Source organism: Myotis brandtii, unplaced genomic scaffold (assembly GCF_000412655.1).
Source record: "Myotis brandtii unplaced genomic scaffold, ASM41265v1 scaffold111, whole genome shotgun sequence".
NCBI classification, from domain to species: Eukaryota; Metazoa; Chordata; class Mammalia; order Chiroptera; family Vespertilionidae; genus Myotis; species Myotis brandtii.
The window spans coordinates 1659943-1679833 of NW_005353789.1; the positions used below are offsets into that span (position 1 = coordinate 1659943).

General features: G+C 39.3%; 1 protein-coding gene across 1 annotated transcript in view; it reads left to right on the forward strand.

Moving 5' to 3' along the window:
* Positions 1-19891, forward strand: part of RASGEF1B (RasGEF domain family, member 1B) — a 548743-nt gene that overhangs the window by 23988 nt on the left and 504864 nt on the right. The window lies entirely within an intron of this gene.

Below are 19891 nucleotides of genomic sequence, written 5' to 3' on the forward strand. Positions count from 1 at the left end.
GCACTGTACGTGCGCGCCCGCACATGGTATTTTGTGGAAGAGCCACACTCAAGGGGCCAAAGAGTCGCATGTGGCTTGAGAGCCGCGGTTTGCCGACCACTGTCTAGGTGAACTCTAGATATTGTTCTTTCTAATCCTTTCAGGTGGTTCTTTTCCCAGCCTCAGATGTTTTTTCACATTCATGTGCAAATCACTACTCTGCCTCTTCTTCTTCTTCTTCTTTTTTTTTTAAAGAGAGATCTGGAGTTCTCTGTGAAAGTCCCCCCTCTTTGCTACTCTGTTGTACAAATTCTAGGTGCCTGGGTCTCTCCAGACTCTCAGCTTTGTCTTTTCTGCTCAGGGATTCAGCTGGATTCCCTCTGGTTTGCTTTCCCTGGGCTGAAACCTGGAAACTCTCTCAAGGCATGAATGTGGGCCTCACTTATTTGTTTCTTGTCTCTCAGGGATCACTATTTTTCACTGCCTGCTATCCAGTGTCTTATTGAGAACCATTGTTTCATACATTTTGTTTGTTTTCTTAATGGTTTCAGGCAGGAGGGTTAATCTGGTCTCTATTATTTTAAATACTGTTATTATAATGAAGGAATAATTATATGCTACACTATGTGCTAGATGCCATAAGTATAGCTGTAGGAATTAAGTAGAAGCAATTTCCAGAGTGATAGGAGAAAGATACATGGAAGAAGGGAACTGATATTTGAAGGTGAAGTAGGATTTTGATATGTACAGTGGAAGCATCATATCCCTGGAGTCAGAAATAGTCCTCCTCGCATCACAAGAGAACTATGGAGACATGAATGAGAAAAAGCTTTGTTCTTGACTACTTTAAAAGACCAGTCTACATATTTACCTCAGGGAATTTTTCCCCCCTTATCCATGTCTTTTAGATGGAAACTATCAAGAAATACATTAAAAGGTAAAGTTTTCACACTTGGGAATATGTTGTTTTTTCCCAAAGGATCCTGCTCAGGTTAGCACATCCTTCCAGCAGTTTACCCTTTGTGGGTTTTATTCTGGAAGGAACCTTTGGCTGGTTAATTTTGAGAGTTTGTAGGAGGAACCAAGCACCCCCTGCTCTTTCAGACCTTACTGAGAATCTCTTGCACTACAGATGGAAATGTACCGAGTTCTGAGTTCCAGCCAACGTCCTCACATTGGCCCACCATGCTTTCCAGCGAGCACTTGTTGGCAACTTTTGGGGTCTCCTATTCTCAGATCCATCATTTTGCTCCCTTCTCTTTCCTCCTACACGGCAGGGCATGCTGCCACTAGGGCTTGCCGCTGCCAGTGGTTTACCCCTATCCACTCATGTATTCAGGTTCCCGGTGAAATCTTACCACTTAATTGTCACCATTTGATGCAAATATTGTTCATTGGTTTTGGATTTTGGTATCCTAGTTGTTCTGTTTTTATGGGAAGATTTGCGGAGATTTAAATACCAGATTGTAGCTGCCATCATATTTCCAGAATTCCTCCCTGACCAGTTTGTTTTTCACATTTATCTCTCCATTTGAGATACAGCTAATAGTTTTCTGGAAGCTCTGACCCAAAGGTTAATGAAATGGAAACTAGATTGTGATAAAAGAAACTAGCCTAGCAGGAGGTAGCTTGCTACTGGGATTCTTTTAATGCAGACATTTAATTTTTCTGGATGTGTTTGTCTGTGGCTTACCAGCCATTACTTTTTTATTACTTAATTTGCAAATATGATGACAATGTATATATCATTTTTATGCATTTCAGATATGCCATGAGTCAATTTCTGTCTTCCTGCCCTATAAGCATGAGAATTATTTAAAAAATTTTGATACAGCATCATTACGTTAGAATTCAGGTATTGGTTCTATTACCTACCACCAGAATTGTAAAGGAATTTACGTTTTGCCATATTGAGCACTTTTTTTTCTTTTTTTATCTTTGTGAGCTGAGGTTTTCTTTTTTCCCCCCTGACCTCTTATTTTTCTTGGTATAAAAAATCATTCTGGTTGGAAATGTAGGAAGTGAAAAGCTTTTTAGGGTTTTCATTGGCTTCAAACCTAGAGAGGGTCAATTAAACCAATCCAATTTCTTTTGGAACTTTGCCTCTTTTTTTTTTTTTTGAGGAAATTAATCACTGTAGAAATAAACATGTCATCTGGTCATTGGAAACCTTATGGATTTTTGTTCAAGTTTAAAATTGATTAGAAGTAGTGTTGGTAGTGGACTGGGGTGAGCGAGAAAGGAAGGAAGCAGAATTAATTATCCCCCCAAATCTATTCCACTCCAAGGGCATTTTCTGCAAAATCACTATTGCAAGTGTATTGTTAGACCTCGCCATGAAGGGTGAGTGTATTAGCAATTTTACTTGATTCACAGGAGAGGAAAATAGGAATCTGAGAAATTCTCAAAAGTCCAGGAAGATGTAATTAATTCCCAAACTTCCTCCTTGTGTTCTGTCTTCTGCTACAGAAATAGCTGAGCTTTGAACAGCAGTAATCATTCATGACCTACACTTTCCCTTATACTAACAATTTTCACAGGGGTTCAGAAAGCTCTCATTTTGGAAACTAGAAATTATTACTGATCCCACACATTTTTGTGTACAAGTAGACTTCGATATACTTGGATGATTTACAGCAAGGAGAGGTTTTTCTCCTCATCTGACCTCATCTCTTTGTCCCTAGTACAGTCCATCTGCTCTTCTCTTGAGTCTTGCTGTGTGTGGTGCCCAGTTCCCAACTGTTTAATTCCCAGTTCCCCAGGCTGATGTCTGTCATCTACAAAGCCTCCCAGCATCAGCTCTGTTAGTGAGAGTTAACCTCTATTCTTATCTAGTTTAAAACTCAATTCCTGCAGGAAGGCTTCTTCCATTAAATGCCGTTCATTCCCTCTGATGGTGCCGTTGGGGCATTAGCCCTTCAGCACATGTATATTTGATTTGAATATAATGCTGCTCACTGCACTTAATATAGTTTCTAGTCCAAACTGAGCTCTTAATAAATTTCTACCATAGTTCCCCATTATCTAGGGTTTTGCTTTCCACAATTTTAGTTACCTGTGGTCAACTGCAGTCTGATGACTAAATGGAAAATTCCAGAAAAAACAGTTCATACATTTTAAATTGTGCGCCGTTCTGAGTAGTGTGATGAAATCTCATGGCATTCTGCTCAATCTCGCCCTGGGTTGTGAATCATTTCTTTGTCCATGACTCCATGCTGTATACTCCACCTGCCCATTAGTCACTTAGAAGCTGACTCAGTTATCAGATTGACTGTCATGATATCGCAGTGTTTGTGTTTAAGAAACCCTTGTTTTATTGAATAATAACCCCAAAGCACAAGGGTAGTGATGCTGGCAATTCAGATATGGCCAAAGAGAAACCATAAAGTGCTTCCTTTAAGTGAAAAGGTGGGTAGAGTACAGTAAGATATTTAGAGAGAGACCATATTCACATAACTTTTATTATAGTACTAGAGACCCAGTACACGAAATTCATGCACTCAGGGGGGCGGGGGTCCCTCAGCCCGGATTGTGAGAGGGCACAGGCCAGGCTAAGGGACCCCACCGGTGCACAATCGGGGCTGGAGAGGGATGCAGGTGGTTGGCCAGCCTTGGAGGGACTGCGGGAATGCTCCAGGGCATGTCCAGCCGGTCTTGCTCAGTCCCAATCGGCTGGACCCCAGCAGCACGCTAACTTACTGGTTGGAGCATCTGCCCCCTGGTGGTCAGTGCATATCATAGCAAGTGGTTGAGTGGCCTTAGCATATCTTTAGCATATTACACTTTGGTTGAATGGCTGCCTGGGAGACTGGACACTTAGCATATTAGGCTTTTGTTGTATAGGATATTGTTATAATTGTTCTATTTTATTTTTAGTTTTGTGTTAATCTCATACTGTGCCTAATTTATAAATTAAACTTTATTGTAGTTATGTATGCATAGGAAAAAACAGTATATATAGGGTTCAATACTATTCATTCACTGGTGGTCTTAGAACAAGTTGCCCATGGATAAGGAGGTCTAGTGTATTAACTAATTAATTTATCACCTTTGTTTGTAGGAAAACCAATAAGTAAGCCTCATGTATCAAAAGTCTGTATTTACTCAGGTTTTGAGTGTTTGAGAGTAAAACAAATGTGAAAACAAGAGGAGGATGAGTTTAGATTAACTGATTTTATACTAGAATTTGGTTACTTGCATAAATGTTTTTTGAATTATAAAAATAGCTACTCTGTATTGCTGTATACCAGGCACTCTGCTAAGATATCTGGATTATTTTGTCTAATCCAATACTTGGCTGTATGCATTCTTATTATACAGGGTGGGGCGAGATAGATTTATAGTTATTCATATGGAAAATAATACAATAACTAATAAATAATAATAATACAAGAATAAACTCTGTGTTTCATACTCATGAGTGTAAACCTTTTGCCCCACCCTGTATTTATTTTACAGTTAACAATAGGGGTTCATATTGCTTTTAACTGCTTATTATGTCAGAGATGTGCCCCCGAGTTCAAATTTTAAATCTAATTTTGTTTATTTGGAAAGTAGTTCCTGAACTCTGAGTTGTAATTTAAACAGAAAAAAACCTACAGATCATGGCAAAACAACAAATCTCAGTAGCCTAAACCACATGAATTGATTAAGAACTTATCATCTTTTATCATGGCAGCGTCTGGCCTTGTATTTTGGAACAAGGAGTCATAAATTGGGATACTTAAGGCCAATCCAAGTGGAGTAAAGCTCTCAACAGACTCAGATTTAATAAATCACAATGGAGCTATTCACCTTTTAAGATCGGATCTTTCCCTTCTTGGTCAAAGGCATTAGAGTGAAAAATAAAAATTTACTAGAATTTAAGGAGTAAAGAAGAATCAGGAGTAAAGATGGAGTAAAATAGTGAGTTTCTGTTTGGTAAAATCCAGGATTCAAATCTCTTTCTTTTAAAGGATACAGAAGTAAACACTGATGACAGTTTTTCTCAAAGCCAAGAATGAGTCTTGGATCAACCTTGGTCATAGTTTTCATTTACATAAATTAAATTTGGCCTGGCCAGTATGACTTGGTGGTTGAGTGTTTATCTATGAACCAGAAGGTCATGGTTGGATTCCTGGTCAGGGTACATGATCGGGTTTCAGGCTCAATCTTCAGTAGGGAGTGTGCAGGAGGCAGCTGATCTCTCTCTCTGAAATCAATAAAATATATAAAAAAATTAAATGTGGTGGTGGTTGAGGTTTTGAGAAATGTGTTAGGTCATTATTGATCAGGTCAGCTACCCAAAGGACTCTGATCAGAGTAGGCCCTGAAACATCACATGAACAGTATATTTTCTTGGATGTTTGGGTCTAACACAGGTTTTAAAATGGATTGTTCATAGACAGATGTGAATTTTTGGCTGTCCAAGAGATGTATAAGATTAACTGAATTGACTCCCACTTCACTCCAAACTCATGTTATAATGTTCCCGAACATTGCCGATTTTTAAAAAAGCTTTTTATTGAAAGCATAGCTCAATAACTTGATGCCAGGTAGTGAGGAGAATCAATTTCTAAAGAATCCTCTAGCATATTTATGTTTTGATGAGTAACATAACTTTAAAAAATGTTATTTCAATATACCTCTTTTACCTGTAAAATAAGATTTATGTTCAGATACTCTTTTAATAAAGTCAAATAGTTTTCCATACAAGGAAAGATACCGTATTTTTCTGTGTATAAGACGCTATTTTTTTCTAAAATCCTTAGACTGAAAATTGAGGGGCATCTTATATGTGGAAGTCAGCCGAGGAGAGAGCCTCCCGGGTGCATAGCTGCCCATACCATGTCAAAAAGGCTTCCTCCAATCACGAGCTTATTGTTACTGACGTCAGCTGAAGCCGTAGTTGGAGGTGGAGGTGGAGAGTGCGCAGATGCAACAGGGACTGGAGCCTTCTGAGCCCATAAAGATGTCAAAAAATAAAAAGATAAATACCGGTAAGCGATTGTCTTACTCTGCAAAATTCAAACTGAATGTAATCAGCTATGCCAAAGAGCATGGAAACAGAGCTGCAGAGAGACAATTTGGATCTCCTCCCACTGAGTGTATGATCAGACAGTGGAGAAAACAGGAAGAACAACTCCTTAAGATGCCAAAAATGAAGAAGGCCTTAAGAGGAAAACCAGCAAAATGTTTAAAATATTGATTTCTTAATTTTGGGTTGAAAAAGTGGGGGGTGTATACATGGGGGCATTTTAATCACGGAAAAATATGGTATATTAAGTCTTCATGCTCTGTCTTTAGTTTCAATACAATGAAACAGACTTAACTTTTTTTGATCTACCTTTGCCAAATATCGAGTTAGACTATTATATTGTCAATATTTCAATCTATAAGCATGCATTTATTAAATGTCTTAACATGTCCTTGACTTCACAAAAATGTTTTCTTGTTTAATTTTATGAAAGCACCCACCACAATGTCTGTAACAAGATCGGTGAGTATTAAACATTTTCTGGAGTTTAATACCTGTTAAACTTGTTGACTACCCACTGTAAAATAAAAGGTCCTCAGAAACATATTAAGCAAGACTTAACCATTTTAGGAAAATAAAGATGAAGAAATGTTCAAATCAGAAAGTAAATATTAAAGTTACCTATCTCACCCATAGGCACAAGTGGTATTTACTATTAGTAATTAGTACTGGATATGAAATATAAACTATACCAACTGGCATATAGCCACTGTTCTGAGTATCTACCCCTCCCAACTGCTCTCCTCACTCTACAATTCAGCAATTAATGAATTACTGCCTGGCACAACAGGGGGTGTCCAAGGCCCGGAGTTTAGTCAGATTGACCAATATCTAGGATATACTGTTCTTAAGTATCTTGATTATTACCCTTTTTCACTTACCAGGTGTTATATACTAGGGACTGCAAATAAATTTCAATATTAGCTGGATACAGATTTTATTAATATATAAATCAGATTTTTTGGAGCATTTCCCAAACTCTCTTTCATGAAAATATTTTTCATTCACTTGAACACTGTGTATTTCTTTGGAGTAGGACTTTTCAGAGCCTATAATATATGACTTTACATTTTAAATCTTTAGTAAGGAATATCTCCATTTTCAAAACTTACTTGACTATGCTACCCCTTTTTCCCCCAGGGGAAACCAATTAATATCAATTGATATATGTGTATTAAAATCTTAAATACTTAGGATAGCCCTTGCTTTCTCCTCATATATGTAAAAAAAATTAGTATTATTCACTCTTTTTGAATTATCAAATTCTGGCAAGGTATAGGAGAAGTTAGAGTTGATCAAGGCAAAGAGAAGTTGGAGTTAACTATTGTTTTAGTCAAGCTGGTTAGGTCAGGCTGGTTAGGTCATGAGAATACCCAAGTTCTAAATCTTAGTGGTTTAACACAAGAGTTGCTCATGCGAAGGCTGCTATGGGTGGAGACATTGTTCCAGTGATTGTTCCTGATGTTGGGGAGCAGATGGAATGTATGGTGAGCCCTACTGTCTCTACCAAAAAAATACTGTAAAAATCAGGAATGTGCAGTTTAATATGTTGATTGCCTTTCATTTTTATTTTGGTAAATAACTAAATAACAAGCTACATGACTTTAACTTCCCTCCAAAAGTTTTTTGTTGTTGTTGTTCATCATTCTTCAACTTTGCCATTGAAAAGTCTCAATAGGCTTTGCCCAGTCTTAGAGTGTGTATCATTTTTACCATTACATGTTAAGGTATTTCATTCAAGTTTTTAAATATTCAATCTATGCTGTAAACATACAGAGTTGAAAGTTTAGTCATCAGATTCCTGGGCTTTTTGGCATCTTGTTTACATATTGATATTGTTCATTTCAGTGTTTCTTATTCTTATATCTATTTGGCTAATTTGTATGTAGATACTCAATTAAAAACTCTACGTTTTTTTCCCCCCTAAATATCAAAGGTACTGTCTTTTACTATAATTATTTCCTAAAAGACACTTGCTGCATGAGAAATCTTCTCTGATTTTGTCACAACTGATGGTCTCTGTTGAAGAGATATTCTTGTCTTTGTTATCAAGGAGATGGTGAAAAGATAGGAACACCAATAGAACTTTACAAGAGCAGCTGAACATAGTATCGCACCGTGTCTGGTCTAAATCAGTTGTTACTGATTTTTCAGTTTTGTGAAGCATACATTCACTCAGACTTATTCATATTACCTCCCGCACCTCGCCTCTGGGTAATCTCCCTGTGTTTGGACACTTTATTGAAAGAAGAGCAGCTACCTCAACCTGGGATAGACCAATGCTGAAGGATGCTGTGGTGACGGAAGGATGAATCCCTTTTGCTCATGATTTAAATATTTTTTTAAAATGATTTGGACTTTAACATGGTCCACAAATATGTTTTTTTTTTTTATGATGCTGTAGGGGAGGAAAAATATCTTTTTCTTTTACCCTTCTAATTTGTCAGCTGGGGGCCTTATAACAAGACAGATTAACAAGACAAAAGCATTCAGATGTATGTAACATAACTTTTACACGACATGGGGGTCTTGGTAAGGACATGGAGACCTGAAGAAGTGATTAAACCATGAGCATTTTCTTTTCTTAAAAAATTAATCTTTACCCCAGGATATTTTTCCATTGATTCTTAGAGAGAGTGGAAGGGACAGGGAGAGACAGAGAGAGAAACATCAATGTGACATTGATTGGTTGCCTCCTGCCTGACCGGGCTGGGGATTAAGCCTGCAACTGAGGTACGTGCCCTTGACTGCAATCAAACCTGAGACCCTCCAGTTTGCCGGCCGATGTTCTAGCCCCTGAGCCAAATCAGCCAGGGAAAACCTGAGCGTTTTTATGCTGGGTTTGATGAAGAGTGGAAAGTCATGGGAAAATCTGATAGGACAAAAGAAAGTATGCGCTAAGAGTAGTAAACTAGGGACACAGCAAGGGCTGCTTGTTCAGATTCCTCTCAGCATCTTATCTTAGAGATAAGGATGTTCCTTTCTTCCCAGTATGGGGAGGTCACCTCTCACATGAGGCTGCTAGGAGATGCTCCAGAGGAAGGTCAGAAAGTCTTTCCTGCACATGGTGTTTCTCATATTCCTTCAGCTTAAAACATCCACTATGTCAAGGTGCCATATTTTGGGGTAGTGTGTTCTGAACCCATCAATGCTGTGAATAAACACCCAGGAAAGCTCAGTGGCCCCAACTATCCCTGATACTGTCCTTCCTGGGTTTTCTTATTCTTTCTTTTTCTTGCCAAATTCTCCTGACCAGGTAGGTATGGCCTAGGCCAATTTAAGAAATTCATAATGAACAAGTCCTGGGTGGCAGATATACTAAGTCACTATTGGTAATATTTCCCTTGGCCATGCAAATCCAGTGCTCAGATAAAATAGTTTTCTCTACAGAAAAGTTGGAGCTGGGCTTTAGAGTCTTCAGCCTCTTGGATTTTTAAAATTAAATAAATAAATAAAAAGACAAATAAAGAAGAAAAGGAAAAAAAATCCACCCATAACTGCCATCACTCTCCTGCACAAAAATTACTGCTGTTGTCATACCTGTGTGTATTATGGTCTTCTACGACCTTTTCTCTATAGACATAAATAATTTCTCAAGGTTGTTACTGTTGTGGCAGAATGCACGGGAGAACAATCAGCCAGCACTCTGAGGGAGGAAAGTTTAACCTTTATTTCGCAGATTTGCTAGTCCAGGGGATTCTGGATCCAAAGTCTGAACTGAACTCGTGGGGAGGCTCTGACCTATATATCTCCTCCTGCGGTGGGCTGCTGAGGGTCCCTGCAGCTTTGCTCAAGTCAGCTGTGGCAGGGCCTTGGGGTTAGGCTCCGCAGCTCCGCCCAAGTCAGTCAGAGTGGGGAAGTAAGACTACAGTTTTAACCAGATACTGAATTAGGTTGCAACCCCCCTTCCCCATTTTCCTTTTCAATACCATTCCATGTTTTCTTTTGCTTTTACATTTTATAGACTCCTTTTAATATATTTTTTAAAAATCCATAATCTTTATATTTATCATTTTAGTGGCTGTTTGGTGGTTTATTGGGTTAATGCACCATCATTTGAGAATGATTTACTGCTAGGAGAAATGGGTTCTTTGAGAAACATTTCCCATCTATCCTTTTGGTCTGAGCAGGACCCTGGAATACATAGGCCATTGTCCTCTCTCCCAGGTGCACGTGCTCACCATATCGCCCATTACCCCCTTTTACTGAATATTTGAAATATTTTCATCTATGAATATAAATGCTATTCAAAATTTATGTGGAAAGAAATGATAAAAGAAGGAAGTATTCTCTGAGGAAGATTATTTTGGGTAGGGTTGAAGGTGGGGTTTTTCATTTTATCTGACATTGGCCTTCAAATGAAAATAGGAGGAACTGCAGCTATATTTTAACCACAGAATTGTGCATATATGTATCTGAGGAGCGTGATGAAACAGCTAAGAAAATGACCATCAATGCCTCGAACTGAGTCATTACCATGGATATACTTATTTAATCGGATTCCCGGCTCTCCGCATTCAAATGGCTCAATTGTTAATATATGCTACTCTTCCCCAGGGTTTGCACATTGGAGAGGATGCCTTTTTCTCTCTCCCCTCCTGCTGCCACCTCTCCACCTGGGATTATGCAGATTCTGGTTTAAACCTCTTTATTCTTTTCTGCAAGTGCTCAGTGTGATGGGCTTCATTTCCGAGACTAAATAATAATGGATTCCAGCCTTCACTAGTGACATTTGGAAACTACATGGCTTCAATAATCTGTGTGCCACACAATAGAATGGCCACCCTGTCCTAGCAATGTGAAAATGTAAATAAGAGGAGTGTTATAAACATGTAGCGGCCAACATCTTAAAATGAAGGTGGGGGAGGGGGTCCTCAGTATTGTAACAGAGCCAATTTTATGATTTTCCAAGCTGGATATAAAGGACAATCTTATCGATAGTGGGTATGTGCGATAATCAAGGGAAGGCACTTAGAAAGGGTTTAATTTATTCCGTCAGATATTCAAGGCTATAAAACATTTCAGCAAAGCCATCATTTGACAAATAACAAAGATTAAAAGCCAGCATTGGATACCACAAGCTCACCTCCTTCCTGTCCTTTACTTGGACTACCAGTTTTGTATTAAATAAAGCATACTTATCATTGATTAGCATTTATTTCCATCTTCTTGGGTGTACAGTGCTTTTTGATGCTCTGATGTAAGGGGATTCAGTTTCCTGTCTAAAGTAACGGAGTATCTTTTGTTTATAAAGGTAAACAACACACGTGAAGGGCGTGAAGAAAGAGTTTTGATGACTGTGTCAGATCTGGGCTCTAAGGTTGTAGTCTGTGGAAGGAGGAGAGGCAAGGCCACAGAAAGGGCCTGTGGGGCAAGGATATTTGAAAAGAGCAGTGGTATTTGTCTAAAGATCAATGACCTTGAGGATAAGATGACTGAAACCTCACATCCCAGTTACAGTTCTCGAGGCAAAAAAAACCCAACACCCCACGTTTGCTTATTCCCTTATTCCCACTTCCCTTATTCTCAGTTGCCAGCAGCAGAGAATGGGAATCAGTTTCCTGCCTTGAGGAAAACATATTTTATTGAGCTTCTCGCTTCCATGTGCTCTCCTCTGTAAGAGAAAGAAGGAGGCTTTTCTGCTCCCAGTGCCCAGGGAGGACCCTCCCTCATTGCACATTCCTGAATCATCTGGCGCCTGCACTTGGTGTATTGACTCGTAGCAGTGACACCTCCACCTCTGCGTAATATGTCTTTCAAGTGCGGAGCCTTTCCTGGTCAATACTGAATCAATTTGCTCTGGCAGTCTAATTGAATGCCTCCCTCAGACAAATGGGTCACCGGGGACAGGGGAAAACCTTGATATGCAGATCTGAATCGAAGCCCCAGAGAAGGCTGTTTTAAAAATACATATATTCCCTGTTAGAAGTAGCCTATGTAACGAAGGCAGTGCTATGTCTTTGCTCAGTGAAATGAACATAAATTAATCTATTTATATCCTCCTTTTTGTTGCAATACTATTTAACGAGAGAGAGAGAGAGAGAGAGAGAGAGAGAGAGAGAGAGAAAGGGAGAAAGAAAGAGAGAAAAAGACCAAAACTGAAGAATGAATCCTTAGGATGAGAAATTTCTTGCTTTAAAATTTTGGTTATGTAGATCTATTTTTGAAAATGGCACACCATTTCTATATAGTAAATTACATCAATGTTTAAGTTATTTGATATCCTTAATATTCATAAATACAGCTTTTTCCTAAGATGACCCTATTTTTTCTCATTGTTCCCTTGGGGGTTTATGAGAAAGAAAGGGGCAGAAAACTTTCCTGTGAGTGTTCAGCATTGTGTCAGCTTCTTTCTAGCCCTATGAGGAGTAGCAATCCCTGCTGTACAGAGGGGAAACTCAGAGAGCTCGGGTAACTTGCCCAAGATAATGTAGTTACTTCTTGGTATGAACCAGACTCTGGTGTTTCCAAGACCAATGCTTCTTTTCCTATAAGGTTGGATTTTGATATTACTTTAAAAAATGTTATCTTGGGGACAGCTCCTTTTATTCATCTTTCTACCTAAATGATGTGAAAGTCTATGTATATGTCTCTGTAGTAACAATTGCCACAAACTTAGTAGCTTTAAACAAGACTAATGTACTTTATTTCAGTTCTGGAGCTCAGAAGTCCAAAATTGGGTTTCCCTGAGCTAAAATCAAACTTGCATTCCTTTCTGGAAACTGTAGGAGAGAATCTGTTTTCTCGACTTTTCCAGCGTCCAGAAGCTGCCCTCATTCCTTGCCTCATGGTCGCTCCCTTCATCTTCAAAGCCAGCAATGGCTGATTGAGTCTTTCTCACATCGCATCATTCTGACCTCTGCTTTGGTCATTGCTATGATTGCACTGGGCCTAACTGGGTAATCCAAGGTAATCTTCACATCTCGAGGTCAACTGATTAGGAAATTTTATTCCACCAGCAACCTTAATTCTCCTTTGAAGTGTAACCTAACATAGTCACAGGTTCAGTGGAGTAGGACATGGACCTTTGGGGGGACCATTATTCTGCTTAAAATATGCTATGCAGTCTTCTAACAGGTTAATACAGTAGGTGTGAGAGACCCAGGATTTGATGTCAGATTGCCTGATTCAAGTCCTAACCCACTGCTTTCTCATTGTATGATTTGGGGCAAGTCTATTACATTCTCTGCACCTTGGTATATTCATCTGTAAGACAGGACTAATAATTTGTGGTGGAGCTTGAGATAATGTATGCAGAGTGCTCAGCATGTATCAACACATGACATATAGTAGACATCCAATAAATATTGGACATTATTTTTTTTACAAAACATTAGATGCACAGTGCTTTGTGCTGCACAGAAGGTTTCATAGATTTTTTTTTTAGCTTTCTTACCACTCTATGGCACTTACTGTTAATACATTTCTAGTTTATTGTGAAGTTATTTTAAATCAAAACTGTAACTGTAAAAAAATTGTGGCTTAAAATGAAAAGAAAATTAGGGTGAAATTCACCCTATTAATAACATCATAATCATTTAATATTTTAATACTTCTAAGTCTTTGCACTTTGTAAATGCCTGAAGGTATCCAAGAAGCTGAGGTGGCTAGAGGTGAGGGCAGAGGCTTGGAATTGGTCAGGAATTTGCATTCTCTCACTCTTTTTGCTGCATTGAAAGGTACATAGTGGGTCCCTTAACCTTGATTATTTAAATCTTTTCAACTCAGTGAGGACATAGCAACTTATTAAGAGCTGACTTGACCTATTCAGTGAGTTTGGCTTTAGCCATGTACAAGTAACAGAAAACAGGTCTCAAACTGGCTAAAACAATGAGGTGTTTATCAGCTCAGGTAACTGAGAAGTCGCAGAGGGATGTCAGGCTTCAAGTAGGGCTGGAGCCAGTGTTTCACTGATGCCATCATTTTGCCTCAATCTCTCTTTGTTTTCACTAGGACTGCTTCAGCCTAAGGCTGGCTTCTCTTGTGGTCACTTTCTAGGGGCTTCATTCTCTCTTGCTTAGGCCCTGCAAGAGGAGACAGCACAACTTGGTAGCAGTCACAGAAGCACAAAGAAGCATAACGAAGCCTCTAACAAGCAATCCTCCACATCTCATTGGCTGAGGTGCATTCTTAGCCTCTTGCATCATCATTGAACCAATCATAGTGGCCAAGGAAGAGCAATGTGCTGATCAGCTTATGCCAATTAGAGTTTATCTGGTACTGTGTGTGTATGTGCGTTCAGCTTTTCCCCCAAATGGAGTTACTGGATAAAATGTAAGATAGATAAAGTACTCAAGCTACATGGGGGAGAGGTGGATTCTAAGCAGCCAAACTCAGCAAATAATGAAAACAGCTCAGCACATCTGGGGATGTAAAAGACACTCTTTCCCTAGGTAATGGAATCTGGCTGAGTTGGGGTCCTGGTTTCTTATACCTCTATGAGCCGGTCTCTTTAATCATCCCTATTGCTCATCATCTTGTTAATTTATGGAGCATTGCCCAAAGGTTTCAATGCAGAGATTCGCTTTTAAAATGTTAAGTACTTAATTTATTAATTTGTAAGGATTTATCAAACACCTACGAATGGCAGTCGCTCTTCTAAACACTGGGGATTCAGAAGTGAACAAAATGCAGTCCCAAACTTTAAGGATCTTACCACCAAATAGAGCCCCTCAATGACCAGGATCCTTAGGGTGACTGGGAGGTGGGACAGAGTGATGGAGATTGGGAAGTAGAATGAGGTGGTAGCCTGAAATGCATTTCATGGGAGCCTAGTGTGAACTGAATTGAAAGTGGTTTGAAAGTATGTATTCACATCACAGTTCATGACCTGTATGGGGAGGCTCTGGAGGAACCAGGGGTCAAATCTGTCAATTAAAATCCTATTTTCTCTCCAAGAAGTAGGCCCTCTGGGTCATCCTGAGAGCTTCACTGATGATGAACTTCACATTTTAACTGCATTTTCTCTAAATCACTACCTCCCTAGGGTGGGAGGTGCAGATCCCTTGGTGCACACAAAACTCACTTAAGCAATGAATTGACTTCCTGCAGGTCAGGGAAGGAAATCCACAGGGTGAGGGTCTAGGCAAGGGGCAAGGACTAGACTAGGAGAGGGACTAGGGTTAAACCAGTTGCTGAAACTGTAGCCATCCATGTGGTTGCCATTCTCTCAGTTTTGTTATGTTTGAGTGCTGGAAGAACACAGGAAACCTAAGTATATTGAAACACCATTAGTATTATAATTAAATAAAATTTCAAAGAAAAATGAGATGACCCACATTAATAGTATTTTAGTAATTATTATACATGTGACATAATGATATTTTCTGCCAATTATTCTAATTAGCGTTACTTGGACACAGCCAGACCAGTTTTGAGTTTTCCCTTTGCTTTATTAGTTTTTCAGTATCTATAAATAGCATTAAGGCTTGTTGGGATCCCTGAAGGGGCTCATTAAATAAAACCTTCTATCCTGCCTGAGGGCTAAGAAAGGCCAGAAGTAGACAACAGAGTAAAACAGATGAGAGTTCAAAATACTACCTTTTCTATTCATTAAAGACTCAATTGGAGGTTATAGTTAATCATACTTTCCCACCCAGTTATTGGCTATGCTGCACCAAGTTTGACTCTCTTGGGTGGGGGAGGTGTTAGGGGGTAGAAGATAACAGGGGATGACTTGGGGCTGCCCTATGGGACACAAAAGAACCAAGAACTAAAAGGGAAGAGCTGAGCTGAGCATGTCCAGTTTATTCCTCCAAATTTTCCATTGGATAAGTCACTTCCAGAGAGAGGTCATGGGTGTTACACTGAATGAACTCCCTTCCTCAAGCATAGAGAACTGTTCCCTTTAACTGTATAAACAATTTTTCTGGATGTTTTATACAGTTTAATTTTCTATTTATATACTGATTCAACCATACTGTCATCCAAAGACAAGATCTTGAATTCAAAACAACTATAGGACTTCCTTTATCTTCTGTCATCCCCTCTTTTACACTGTTCTTCCTCCTTATAGACTAAAACTGGCCCCTGGGCTTAGGCTTCTTGAGGTCCTCTTCTGTATTCATTTAAATTATTTAATTACATTAGATGCCATATTTTAAATCCTCACCCAAAGATATGTTTATTGATTTTAGAGAGAGAGAGGAAGGGAGAGATAGAGAGAAACATCAATGAGAAACATCCATCGCTTGCCTCCCATATGTGCCCAGACAGGGGATTGAACCCAAAACACAAGTATGTTCCCTGCCCAGGAATCGAACCCACAACCTTTTAGTGTACGGGGCAACCCTCCAACCAACTGAGCCACCTGGCCAGGGCTAGATGCCATATTTAATCCTCCTCAGTAGGTCCATAGCTTGTCACGTGCAGTCACTTGATATACATTATCCCATTTAATTCACAACAAACCTGAGGAATAGGACTTACTCTCATTTCTAGATGCAGAAAGTGTCTCTCAATTGGTAATTTATCCAAAGCTAAAGAGAGAGTAAGTAGTGAAAATAGAATTCAAACCCACGTCCTTTCACTCCAAAGCCTATACTGAGGTCTTGACTGGGAGAAGCTGATGACCTCAGCACTTATTTCTCCAGTTTGGGGCAGGAGTGAAGAATTGGTTTGGATCAGAGATGAAATGTATCTACCCTGACCTATGAAATGAACACGTTCACATAGATCTGTAATAGAGGCGGGTACGGGAAAGAACATAGTTGGACATTGAATTCTCTGAAAGGTAAAGAGGGAAGATAACACAGTAGGACCTGGACTTGGAAAAGGTGCGGTTCGCCTTTGGGTAGGAGCCCTGGGTCAGAGAGATGGTCAAGTGTGTAAACAGTGGAGTGAGTAGTTTCTTGACCTCTTGTTCGCAGATAGTAAGTAAGCAACTATTGGACCACAAAAGCCTGCTTCTTCTAGGTCACCTCTTCCCTTCTCCCTTCTCCCAGTCCAGGCAGCTGGCAGGAGTGGAGTGCATGGCAACCTGCCCTGCAAAGAACCCTTATCACTCCAGGGCCAAAAAAGGCTTCTCTGTTGTTGATGAGGAGAAGGAATAGAAAGTGTGTGTTCTGTTTTTCTTTCTTGGGGAGTGGGGAGCTGTGCCCAGGTATGCCTGTTTCTGAGGATCCATCTTCCTGACCATCTTTGTCTCTGGAGCAGATTATTTTCCTTCACTTTCTTTTTGGTGGATAATGTTGTAAACCTGGTCTTTACTTCCTCTCTGGGAGTGCTATGTGTGCTTACCCCTACCCACAACCCAATAATCTATTAAGACAACCAGTCATTCCAATTCCATCTACTTAAAGCAGTGCACTAGAAATAGTCATCAGATTGACTGTGCCATGTATATGGCAATTTGCTTTTTTAATTCAACAGAAACTTGCAAGTGTTATAGCTCAGGGATGGTGTGCTGGTACATTTATAGTGACAATTTTTCTTCTTTCCCTCTTACCTGGGTACCTGATAAGAATAATAAACATCTCGCCCAGAACTATGGGCAAAAACCCAAGCCTGTGGTGTGAATGACAATATTTGGCTGAGTCTTGTGAGATCTAGGTAGTGATTTATTGGCTGATTATCTGGTATGGATCTAAGTTATATCATGAAATCTTTACCTGCAGAGGGGTGGCAAAAAGTGATTTTAGAACATGATTAATAATGATTCTGAAATACTTAGGATTTCCTGTAGCAGGATGTCACATGGCCAGATCTCTGGTTCATTGGTAATTCCAATTGGCCTTGTAGATATACTCATTTCTCATATTAAAACTAAAAAGTAAAATAAATGAAATAAAGCAGTAGAAGTCCATTTACTTTATTTTCAAATTGCTCAAGGAGACTACACAGTCAGTTCTTGACTTGATTTTAAATTCTATCAATAAATGTGAAAAAAGGAAAAGAAAACCACATTTGATTGATTTCCCTTGCTCTGCATCTATCTCTTTTACAAACAAACTGGAAACTGACAAAATTCTATTCCATTGATTTCTTTCTTGGTTGGGATGATGGGAGACTCTATTAGTCATTTATTTAAAATGGCACCTTTGAGATATAAATGGTGTCCCAAAAAATGTATACACACTTTGAATAATTGTTAATTCCAATGTTTCTTTCTTTTCAGATTTAACCCATTGGAATTAATAATCATTCAAGGTGTGTATACATTTTTTGGGGGGAACACCGTGTATACATTATTCATGGTGTTCTTAAAAGTTATCTTTCAATTGATTCCCAAGCAGGGATTCATGCACAGATTTAAATAGAAATGTGTAACCATGTGTTCTTGAGCTTGGCAGGACCACTGAAAAAGTCCTCACATGTTCTGAACAATGTATTTTTTTATAAGGTACCTTAGTACCATGTCATAGATTGAAATGGGAAAGGTGATTCTGATCAAGAACACACAGATTGTTAAAGTTAGTTAGGGATGGAAAAATTTGGTTTATGTTTAGATTGAAGTTTTTCTATCACCAAAAGTAGTTTGATTCAAATTTTCTTTGTGTAATTGCAAAAGTTTATTTGTGGTGAGGAAAAGTTGGGGGAAATCCTTTAACTTGCCAGAGGTCCCTTTATCTCCTTTTCTTCTGATAATAACTCATATTTTTTGAGAGCTAACTATGGGCTAGCCCTTACTGGTAAATGTTAAAACAATCAGCTCTCAAAACAAAAACAAAAACCACCTCCACTCCTCCCCTCAAACCAGTTCTAATTTGTAGAATCTGCCAATTTCTCTGTTTAAATACTCCCACTATGGCCAATTGCAAGCCATGAATGTGAAATAACTGAAGGAGGGATTGGGAAGAGATCTCCCAGTAGGCTCTTGTTGAGCTCATAGGAGTCTACTCCAATATACCACTGGCTAAAAGTTTTGTATGCAATAAACTCTCACATCAACTCTATGATTCAAATACTGTAACGGCCTCATTTCAAAGATGAGAACATTGAAGCACCAGGAGGTGAATTAGCTTACCCCTGCTACGTAGCTAGTTAAGTCAGACAAATAGGATGTGTACACAATAATCTGGCTCCCAAGCTGGTGCTCTTAACCACAAGACCATATTACCTGTAGCCAGTATTAGTTTTACCCCCAGTTCAGAAATTTGGTGGAAATATTGTTTAGGAATATGAGGTTGTTGAGTATGAAAGTTATATGGTAGAAAATACTTGTGGCAACCGATATATTTATATCTATGTAAGTTCATCTCTTTAAATTACTTAAGGTAATGGCTATAGGGCCATTGGTTGAGGGCTAAGATAGTGCCCACATGGGGAAAAATCTCTAAGAGTCAGTACAAATCATATCAAGGCAGAGTGTTTGTCTAGAAAGATGGTGGATGGGGAAACCCTGTGGGCAGGTGGTGACCTCAGGGGTAAGGCTCTGTCAGTATTGACTCAGCTCACACTCTTGGCTGTGTGTCATATGCCACAAAGGGGAACAGCTTCACGGACCATTTCTACCTGGAGGACACTTCTGTCTGTCTGCTCATCTGCCAATGAGCTCCAGAGAGCGGCTTGGACTCAGCATATCATAAACGAGGGTGTCTCCATTACCTGAGCTATGAACTCTGAGAAAAGCTAATGTGCTACCTCAGTAACCCCTCTTTGGCTCCTTGATATTGCAGTTTTCTTATATATGTCAGAATAAATGATTTTTTAAAAAAGAAGCCTTAAAGAAAACACTGTTTCTATAGTCACAAGGCTTCTGGCACCAGTGGTTTCTCCACACTATGCAATTCTCCGAGGCCACCAACTGGGTATCCTACAATTTAACTACATTCTGACACTAACCACCTGGAATTAGCAGACCCCACAGGTTAGGGACTCAGTCCCACAAGACTGCCCCCCCATTTTGGATGCCAGTAACAAATCCCAGGTTGTAACCTACCCTTTTGACCTGTAAAT